This window comes from Otolemur garnettii, unplaced genomic scaffold, assembly GCF_000181295.1.
Source record: "Otolemur garnettii isolate 467f Iridium unplaced genomic scaffold, OtoGar3 scaffold00024, whole genome shotgun sequence".
NCBI lineage: Eukaryota > Metazoa > Chordata > Mammalia > Primates > Galagidae > Otolemur > Otolemur garnettii.
The window spans coordinates 13,645,913-13,657,326 of NW_003852419.1; the positions used below are offsets into that span (position 1 = coordinate 13,645,913).

Consider the following 11,414-nt stretch of genomic DNA (forward strand, 5'->3'; position numbering starts at 1 on the left):
ATAAAGTCTTTACCCAGACTGATATCTTTCAGTGTTTTTCCTATTTATTTGAGGATTTTTATCATTCCATGCTTTAAATTTAAGTCATTTATCCATGTTAAATCAATTTTTCTAAGTGGAGAAAGGTACGGGTCCACTTTCAGTCTTTTACATGTGGATATCCAATTCTCCCAGCACCGTTTATTGAATAGGGAGTCTTTCTCCCAGTGGATGTTCTTGTTTGGTTTATCAAAGATTAGGTGGTTGTAAGGTGTTGGTTTTTCCTGGTTTTCTATTCAATTCCAAATGTCTATGTCTCTGTTTTTGTGCCAGTACCATGCTGTCTTGACCACTATGGCCTTGTAGTACAGCCTAAAATCTGGTATGTTGATACCCTTGGCTTTGTTTTTATTACTAAGAACTGCCTTAGCTATATGTTTTTTTTTTCTGGTTCCATACAAAATGCAGAATCAATTTTCCAAGTCTTGAAAATAGGATGTTGGTATTTTAATAGGGATGACATTGAATTGGTAGATTGTTCTGGGAAGTACAGACATTTTAACAATGTTGATTCTTCCCAGCCGTGAGCATCATATGTTCCTCCATTTGTTAAAGTCTGCTGCTATTTCCTTTCTTAGGGCTTCAAAATTTTCTTTATAGAGGTCCTTCACCTCTTTTGTTAGGTATATTCCTAGGTATTTCATTTTCTTTGGGGTTATGGTGAAGGGAGTTGTGTCCTTAATTAACCTCTCATCTTGGCTGTTGTTGGCATATACAAAGGCAACTGACTTGTGGACATTGATTTTATTTCCTGAGACATTACTGTATTTTTTGATGACTTCCAAGAGTCTTGTGGTTGAGTCTTTAGCGTTCTTTAAGTATAAGATCATATTATCAGCAAAGAGGGAGAGTTTGACCTCCTCTGCTCTCCTTTGGATGTCCGTTATTTTCTTGTCTTGCCTAATTGTATTGGCTAGAACTTCTAGCACTAAGTTGAATAGTAATGGTGACAGAGGACAACCTTGTCTGATTCCAGTTCTAAGAGAAAAAAAATTTCAGTTTTACTCCATTCAGTAAAATATTAGCTGTGGGTGTGTCATAGATAGCTTTGATCAGTTTAAGAAATGTGCCACCTATGCCTATACTCCTCAGTGTTCTAATTAGAAAAGGATGCTGGATTTTATCAAATGCTTTTCTACATCTATTGAGAGGATCATATGGTCTTTGGTTTTGCTTCTGTTGATATGGTGAATAACGTTTATGGATGTGTGTATATTAAACCAGCCTTGCATCCCTGGGATGAAACCTACTTGATCATGATATATGACCTTTTTGATGATAAGCTGTAATCTATTAGCTAGGATTTTGTTGAGAATTTTTGCATCTATATTCATAAGTGAAATTGGTCTGAAATTCTGCTTTTTAGTTGAGTCTTTTCCTGGTTTTGGTATCAGGGTGATGTTTGCTTCATAGAATGTGTTGGAGAAGTTTCCTTCTTCCTCAATTTTTTGGAATAATTTCTGCAGTATGGGAATAAGCTCTTCTTTGAAGGTTTGATAGAATTCTGGTGTGAAGCCATCTAGATCAGGGCATTTTTGTGTTGGGAGATTTTTTATTGTTTCTTTGATCTCAGTGCTTGAAATTGGTCTGTTAGGAGATCTATTTCATCTGGGCTAAGTCTAGGGAGAGGGTGTGATTCCAACTATTGATCCATTTCCTTTACATTTCCTTGTCAAATTTCTGGGCATAAAGTTTCTGGTAGTATTCAGTGATAATCTCTTGTATCTCTGTGGCATCAGTTGTTATTTCTTCTTTATCATTTCTGATTGAGGTTATTAGAGATTTTACTTTTTTATTCTAGTTAGTCTGCCCAAAGTTTTATCTATTTATTTTTTCAAAAAACCAACTCCTTGGTTCATTATTTTCTGAATGATTCTTTTGTTTTCAGTTTCATTAATCTCTGATTTAATTTTTGATATTTCTTTTCTTCTGCTGGGTTTAGGCTTAGATTGTTCTTCTTTTTCCTATTCCATAAGGTGGCTTGTTGAGTTTGTTGATGTGCTCTCTTTCTGTTTTTCGAATGTAGGCTTCTAAAGTGATAAATTTTCCTCTCAGACTGCTTTTGCCATGTCCCATAGATTTTGGTAGCTTGTGTCTTCATTGTTGTTATACTCAAGGAAGTTAATGATTTCCTTTTTTATTTCTTCCTGCACCCAGCTGTCATTCAGCATAAGATTGTTTAACTCCCATGCCTTTGTGTGAGGTTGAACATTTTTGTTGGAGTTGAGTTCTACTTTTAGTGCTTTGTGGTCTGAGAAGATGCAAGGTAAAATTTCAATTTTTTTGATTCTGTTGAGGTTTTTTTTTGTGTCCTAGGATATGATCAATTTTGGACAATGTTCCATGGGATGATGAGACGAATGTATTTTCTTTATCTTTGGGATGGAGTGTTCTAAATATGTCTACCAACCACAGTTGTTCTAGGGTCTCATTTAAATCTCTAATATCTTTGTTTAATTTCTGTTTAGAGGATCTGTCCAGCTCTGAGAGAGTGTTGTTGAAGTCTCTTATTATCATGGTATTATACGATATCATATTGCTCAGACTAAGCAGGGTTTCAAGAATCTAGGAGCAATTAAATTTGGTGCATGAATATTTAGAATTGAAATGTCTTCTTGTTGTATTTTTCCCTTGACCAATATGAAGTGACCATCATTGTCTTTTTTGACTTTAATTGCTTTAAATCCACACGTATCTGAAAATAATATCGCAACCCCTCTTTTCTTCTGAATTCTGTTTGCCTGAAAAATTGACTTCCAACCTTAACTCTGAGTTTTAATTTATCTTTTGACATGAAGTGTGTTTCCTGCAGACAGCAAATGGATGGCTTGTGTTTTTTAATCCAGTCAGCCAATCTATGCCTCTTCAGTGGGGAATTCAAGCCATTGACATTTATTGAGATAATTGATAAGTGTGGTAGTGTTCTATTCATCTTATGTTGTGAAAGTCCATTGCTTATTTTTGTCTTTTGCATCATTGTGGAAACTAGGTTCTGTCCTTTAATTTCTGGGTATTTACTTTGCTGAAGGTCCATTGTGATGGTCAGTGTGGAGAATAGGTTGAAATATTTCCAGTAAAATTGGTCTTGTTGTGGCAAATTTCCTTAATGTTTGCATGTCAATAGAAGATTTGATTTCTCCATCAATTTTAAAGCTTAGCTTAGCAGGATATAGAATTCTGGGCTGGAAATTGTTCTGTTTAAGTAGATTAAAGTTAGGTGACCATTGTCTTCTGGCTTGAAAAGTTTTATTAGAGAAGTCTGCGGTCACCCTGATAGATTTACCCCTGTAGGTCAGTTGTTGCTTACTCCTGGCAGTTTTTAAAATCTTTTCTTTTATCCTGACTTTAGATAGATTCATCAAAATGTACCTTAGACAAGCGCTATTTGAGTTGTGGTGACCAGGGGACTAATATCCCTCTGAAAGGAGTATGTCAGAATCTTTGGTGACATTTGGGAAATTTTCATTTATAGTATTCTCTAGAATGGCTTTCATTCCTCTGGGGAATTCTTCTTTCCCTTCTGGGATACCTATAACTCATATGTTTGAATGCTTAATAGAGTCTCATAATACTGTCAGTGAATGTTCTGCTTTTTCTCTCTTCTTTTCTGCCTCTTTAACTATCTGAGTTATCTCAAGAGCTTTATCCTCTACCTCTGAGATTCTTTCTGCTGCATGATCTAATCTGTTGTTGATACTTTCTATTGCATCCTTAAGTTCCCTAATTGACTGCTTCAGTTCCTTCAGCTCTGCTATATCCTTTCTATATTCTTTGTATTGTTCATCTCTTATTTATTTATTTAGGATTTCTTTTTGGTTATTTCCCACTTTCTCAGCAATTTCCTTCATTTTTTCATCATCTGTATTTTAAATCCCCCTTCTGTCATTTCTAATATTTCTTTATAGGTGGAATCCTCTGCTGTAACTATCTCATGGTTCCTTGAAGGGGTTGCTCTGGTATTTCATGTTGCCAGGATTTTTCTGCTGATTCTTCTTCATGAGTGCTTTCTTATATCTGTTTCCCCAGCCTTATTTTCCTTTCACTTCTTCTTGCTCTTTAACCTACTGTGTCTCTGGCCTAAAGTTTTAATGAGTCCTTTTGGTATGGGACAAGAAGGATAAGAAGACTGAAGAACAAGAAGGGAAAAAAGATTTAAAAAAGAAAGAAAAAAGAGAAAGATGAGGGGGTGAGTAAAAGAAAATAATGACAAAAAGAAGAAAGGCATTGATAAAGGAGACAGGAGTGACATAGGTGTAGGGTAGGGTACTATTACCCAACCTTAAAAACTTCCAACCTCTGGGGATTCTGGGTTGGGTGGTTCCCTTGAGGTCAATAGCTCTTTCCCAGCCTGATCAGACACAGTACTCTGCCTCCACCAGGTAGAGAGGAAAGACAAAAAAACTATAAGTCAAACTGAAACAAACAAGCAAAAACCCTTATGGGATAAAATTGGGGAAAGAAATAAATAATAGGGGCAGAAACAGTGGGAAAAAATGAAATTCTAATTGTTAGGGCAAAAATGGCAGATTGTATTTAAAGTAGAATAGCAAAAAAAAAAAAAAAAAAAGGAAAAAAAGAAAAGAACAAAAATGAAAGAAAAAGAAAAATGTCAAGGAAAAATGTTGAAATTAAGAACCCCCCCCCAAACCAAAAGCCCTAAAAAAAAAAACAAAAAAAAACCAAACAGTATATATATCTTGCTGAATATTTTCTGGGCAACAGGTGATCTTCTGAGGTATGAGATGTTAATCACAATGTTGACACAGCTGTAGAAGATGGAGACTGGAGGCCTCTGCTGATTTCTCAGACCCCACAAGATTGGGAGCCCAAATGTCTCCTCAGCCCACTTAAAAGACACTCCAAACTGTGAACTTTGGCTAAGCAGAAGCTTTCCAAGGAAAGCACTTATTGCTGGGATCTCTCCTGGTGTGGCTGCTTGTTCATCCAGTGCACCACATCTGGTCTTCCTCTATGCCCCTGAGGGCCAAAGCTGTTAATCTGCTAAACACTTGGATCTCCACTGGATTTCTACTTGGATCTCCTGCCTCTGGCCAGCTCAGTCACTAGATTACTTGCCCAAGGTCTCCCGGCTGATCCCCATGTTGCAACATGCAGGGGCAGCTACCCACAGTAGCTGTGTGGGCAGCCTACAGCTGAACGATATTAGCTCCTTTCCAGCTCAACGGCTCAGTCTCGGGCCCCAGAGAACACCCAAAGTTGTCTGCACAGCCACCCAAGATCTCCCAAGGCAGTTCAATCAAGTGCCCAAGTCCAAAAATACTCAAACAGCCCACAGGTAAGGCTTTTCCTGGTTACAGTCTCACTGTTCCTATGGTTACAGCTGCCGGCAGCCTCTGATCAAGCAAAGGCACCTACCACTTGCCAGTTCTGCATTGCTTTTGATCTCCTCGTGAGGTCCAGAAGTCTCTCACTGACTCTCCGTGTCATTAAAGGGAAACCTCTGGGCAGAACCCACTGGCCAGAGGTGCCTGGAGTCTTCTCTCCCCATTCTCACTGCACCTGGTTGCACAGAAGCTGTTACTCCCCCACCATCTTGCTCTTCAATCTGACTGATTTTCTTAGAATAAATTTCTAGAAGCATAATTACTGGTTATTAAGCACACATGAGGTCTGACAATTAAGTTTGCAAACTCATCCTAGAAAAAGTGCTACAACCCTCATTGTTATCACTCTGGTCTCCTTTGAAATGCTCCCCTTGGGCAGCTGTGGACTTTTGCCAATGCCTAGTCCACCCTTCAAAGCAATTTTGGAACTCTTTCTCTGAAATGGCCATCAGAGCTGTTGTGTGAGGTCTGACAATGAAGTTTGCAAACTTATCTCAGAAAAAGTGCTAAGTGATATATGCTATATCTCATTGCTGAATATATGTATCACTACGGTTACCAGATGGCCAATGGGAGTATTTTGAAGGTGAAAAGGGGATAGTTAGCAATGAGGTATGTAGCACCTTCTCTAGGGCGAGTTAACGAATGTAATTGTCGGGTGAGTTCATGAATGTCTTTGTCAGACTTTACATAGGCTTTTGGTATCTCACCAAATGTTCCCGGAAAGTAATACATCAATAGACGATCCCTCCGGCTGGAGATGAGTGATCTTTCCTTCCATACTCTTCATTTTAAGATATTCCCATAGTTGAAAATGGTGTCACATGGTTGCTCTGATTTATATTTAATTAATTGCTAATGAGGTGGAATATCTTTTCATATATTTACTTGTACATCTATAGTTTTTTAATGAATAGTCTTTTTCAGTGTTTACCCCATTTTTTTCCTGTTAAATCTATTTGTAGGATTTAAAAAATGGAATAGATCTTTGTTTATTAGACACGATACAAAGTTTTTTCATGCTGTCATTTGCCATTTAATACTTGTAATATTTTTGTTATACAGTTTAAAATATGTAACATTCATCTTAAAAATTAAATATGTCATTTGGACAAAAGACTATCTAAATAATATACACATACTCTTTGAAGAATAACAAAGCAAGCAACGCTGCTCTCACATCCCAGTTGAGGAATGACACAGTTTCAAAACTTTTGAAGTATGAGCTTCTATCATTTTACATCTCCCCTTCTCTCCAGAGATAACTGATGTTTTCAATTTTGTTCTTATTTTCTTTATAGTTTTTAATTACGTATGGACAATTCCTAAATAATGTATTATTTAATTTTGTATGTTTTTGAACTGTGTGTAACTAGAGTCATACTTCATGAATCCTTTTGTAACTTCCTTTTTTTTGCTGGAAATTCAGCATTATCCATTGAGAATTATCCATGTTGATGGATCATTTTTTTTGATGGATCATTTTAATGCATGTACAGTATTACACTACATGGTCATATCCTAATTTATTTACCCATTCTTCTGTTGTTTCCATTGTTTGTCTATCACAGAAAATGCACTACTTTAAACTTTCTTATGCTTGTCTACTTGTGCATATGTGTGAAAGAAAATTTCCTTTAGAATAGCTGGGTCATAGGGTGTGCATATTTTCTGCTTTAAAAAAAAGCCAAATTGTTTGCCAAAGGGCTTGTACCATTTTATACTCATATCACCAGTGTTTAAGAGCTCCTATTGTTCCACGTTATTAACATTTGAACTTTGAAGGGGAGAGTTTAGTCATTTTCATTTATAGCAATTATTGTTGCTTTGGAATGCATTGCTACTATATTAACTTTCATTTTCTCTTTTCTTTACTTTTTAATGTTGTTTTTCTCTTCTTTTTGCCTTCTTTCACTTTGGCTTGTTATCAAATCATTGTATTTTTTTTTTTCCTTCTACTTTTCTCTTGCCTAGTGTTTAATTGTACATACCATTTCTATTAATTCTGTGGTTATCTAAACACTCTATCATGCATATTTAACTCAGAAATGTCCAAAGGACATCACAATCTTTAGGACCTGAGAACACATTAACTTTGACAACATCTTCTTTACTATTCTTTTCTTTTGTATTTTATCTATCTTTTTAAAACCCCATAAATCAGACATTGCTGTCATGCCGTCCGTATTTACTGAATTTGCCCACATGTTTACTGTGTTTTCTTTTGGTATTTTCTCCTGAGTTTCAGATGTTTCTCTGTTCTACAGAGTATTTCCTACAGAAGTTCCATTAGTAAGGAAATGTGGGTGAAGGTACTTTCCATGATCTTCTGGATTCCATGGTTACTCCAAGATGTTGGCAATATTTCATTTCATTTCATTTCATTTATTTTAGAGATGGGGTGTCATTCTGTCACCTAGATTGGAGTGCAGTGGCATGGTCATATTTCACTAAAGCCTTGAACTCCTGGACTCAAGCAATCCTCCTGCCTCAGACTCCTGAATAGCCAGGATTACATGTGAATGCACCTATACCTGAATATTAAAAAAAAATTTTCTCTGGAGATGGGATCTTGCTATGTTAGCCAGGCTGGTCTCAAACTCCTGACCTCAAGTGATCTTTCCACCTTGCCCTCCCACAGTGCTGAGATGACAGGCATGGCTTGCCTGGCTTTAGCAATTGTTCATTCATAGACTTTTTTCTCTTTGGCTTTTTTAACTCAGTTATGCTGCAGTTTCTCATGATGTGTCTAGGTACGAATTTATTTTTATTTTTCCTTCTTGACATTGTTTTAATTCCTGAATCTAAAAATTGATGCCTTTCCACAATTCTAGCCATTCTCTTGCATCTCCGCATTTGCTTTATTATCTATTGTTGGCTGTCCTATTAGGTCTATCCCTATCCTGTCCCCGCTTTTCTACATTTCTTGACTCTGTTCTTTCCTATATTAATCTGTGATTCTCACTGCTGCCTGTGGGTACTGAGATTTATCTTTTAGATCATGGGTTCTCTTTTCAGCTCTAATTTGATGATCAATTTGACAACTAAATTTCTAATCTTATGGTTGTTTCCATTTTTAGAACTGTTAACATTTTGTCTTTGTCAAGGTTGTCCTTTTTTATAGTTTTCTGTTTTTTCATTTTCATAATTTTTTCTTTTCGCAAATTAAATTTGTGTTTTAAAAAATTTTTTATCAGATAGTTCCAGTACCAGCATTTTTTGTGAGTCTGATTGAGTTGCTTGATCATTCTATTGACTCTGTTCATAGTAGCTTGTTTTCTTATTTGCTCTGTGATTTTTATTTAGGAGCTCACAGTCACTAGAACTCTGGGAAATCTACGAGGCCTGGGTTAAATCTACCTTCTACAGAGAGAATTTAAATTTGCTTCTGGGAGCACTATAAAATATCAAGAACTATTTCATTTTATTTTAATCTTTTCTACCTTAGGCCATATAGATAAAGTGAGTTCTGTTATCAAATAAACTGAAAGTTGTCCTGAGATTATGAGATCTCAGGAATCCTTTTCTTTTCTTCCCTTTCTTCAGAAACTAGAAACCAGAATCCAGAGCCCTCTCTTTATTGGACAGGGGGATTGTTTTGTTTTGTTTTTTTTTTTTTTAGGTTACCATTTTCTCTTCTCTTCCTCCTTTTCTTTCTTTTTTCTTTTCTTTATTTCTTTCTTTTTTTTTTTTTTTGAGACAGAGTCTCACTTTGTCACTCTGGGTAGAGTGCTGTAGTGTCACAGCTCACAGCAACCTCAAACTCTTGTGCTCAAGCAATTCTCTTACCTCAGCCTCCATAGTCGCTGGGACGACAGGCACCTGCTACAATGCCTGGCTATTTTGAGAGACGAGGTCTAGCTCTGGTTCAGGCTGGTCGCTAACTTGTGAGCTCAGGCAATCCACCAGCCTTGGCCTCCCAGAGCGCTAGGATTACAAGTGTGAGCCATTGCACCCAGCCTCTTTTTTTTTTCAAAATGATCACTTTATTCATCTATACACGACAAATATAAAAGCAGCAAAATCAGGACGTTTTCCTCAGCCACCCTTTCCACATTTTGTGCAGTTTTAGTGCACTATAAATCATTGACTTCTTTATGCCAGCAGTAAAAATGCCTTTGGTGCTCTGTCTTATACTAGAACACGTCACGATTGCTGAAAGCCCTAGTCACACCACTTCTCCATAGAGTTTCATCCACATCTGTGTTTTTCCCAGGAGGGTCCATGATATGATTTATCTGTTGCTGTAGGTTTTGGGCAATGTCATTCGCTGTAGGTTTTGGGCAATGTCATTCGCTGAGTGAATTGTCCTTCTGGGCTTTTATCTATAAGCTATGTGACCCAGGGCAAACTACTTCTGTGGGCTTCAGTATCTATATTAAACAACTAAGTGTGGCACTCCTCCAGCCGCAGCTGGGCTGAGGGGCCAGTTCTCTCAGTTTCCTCCTTAACCTTCAAAGGAACCTTGTGTTCCTCGAGGAACACAAGTAACTGAGTAGGACAGTCCAGCAATTGCTACAAAGAAGTCTTCTTCAGAAAAGCTTTCAGGGAGCATGAAGAAGGCAGCAGTCACAGCACTTCTCAGATTTTTATCAAGGGCTGAACTAAGAGAGACATTCTCATTCATTGCTACAATTTTCACTAGTTTTTGGAGTCATACAGCAATGTACAAGTTATTCCAGTAGTTCACCTTTTTTTCATTGAGAGTATCTTCTTTCATAATTTCAGCTTTGTGAAAATGTCTCAATCTTAATTTCTGTGTTCAGATGCCCCTGTCTTCTGTTCCTCATTAAAAAAGAAATCACCAAAGTTCTAGAAATCAGCAAATTTCAGCAAATGCCTTCAGCAAATGCATTTTAGTGCTTGGTTATCTTTTTGAATTATAGTTTTTTACGTTATTTTTGTTTCTGAAGAATTTCCTCATTTTCATATCATCTAAGTTATGCTTGTAGAAGTGTTTTAAAAATGTTTCATTCAGAATTTTTCTGTTTCCTGTACAGAAATGTTCCTTGGGGCACACCATATTGCTTGAATTATAAATCTAGACATTTACAAATTTGATGTAGTCAAATCTACCAACATTTTCTTTTATGAATTTTGCTTTGGTGTTAAGCATAGGAAATTCTGTTTTACCTCAAGTGTATCCAAGTTTTCCCATATATTTTATTTTTGTAGTTTTGTGGTTTTATGTTTTAAATGTTTGAACACTGAATTCATTAGGAATCAATTTTGATGAATCATGAAAAGTAGAAATCTCATTTTTTAATTTTTTCTCAGATAACTTGTCCCACTATCTGGGTTATTTGTCATAAAATAGAAATACGAACTAATGAAGGCAAAAGTTATAATTACCAATGAAAGGGTTGTATTTCAGAAGTTCTATTTGTTAGCTGCACAATATAGAAAACCAGTTCTGAGTATGAATGGCTTTGTGGTTTTCAAAGTATCTTAATTTCCTTTGTACTCTGTGAAAGAGGGTGGACTTTTAATCCCTTGGTTTTATTTGCCAGAACCTACTGTGGAAGATATCTTTTTTCTCAAAAATTCCCAGGATTCCTTGACACAGGCATTAAAATAGGAGACAGCTAGAGATTTCTGCTGACTTCATGTATACATTCTTTCTGATTTTCTCAAGTCAGAATCTTGCATATATTGACTTTTCCCATGGTGGCATAATTTTTGGTGGTCTTGTAAAGAATTAGAAACAGACACACATTAATTTGTAAAGGGAAAATTAGACTTTCTTATTTTCCCAGGGAAGGTATCTATGAGGATGGGAAGAGGGTGCATGAATAACCCTCAGTGGAAGATTAGGCCCTTTCATAGATTAAAGTTGTGCTTTCTTTAGAAAATCAAGCTTTCAATCTTGCCTTTACCTATGGAATTATATCTAGGTGAACCAGAAATTCACTGTACTGAGAAGTAAAATTAAACTTCCAATTGAAACTTGGACTTGGCTCGGCGCCTGTGGCTGAAGCGGCTAAGGCGCCAGCCACATACACCTAAGGTGGCGGGTTCGAATCCCCAGCC

At 36.7% G+C, this 11,414-nt stretch overlaps 1 pseudogene; it reads right to left on the reverse strand.

Annotated features, from left to right (window-relative positions):
* Window positions 1-9,408: 9,408 nt before the first annotated feature.
* Window positions 9,409-10,104, reverse strand: LOC111724546 (annotated as a pseudogene).
* Window positions 10,105-11,414: the final 1,310 nt, after the last annotated feature.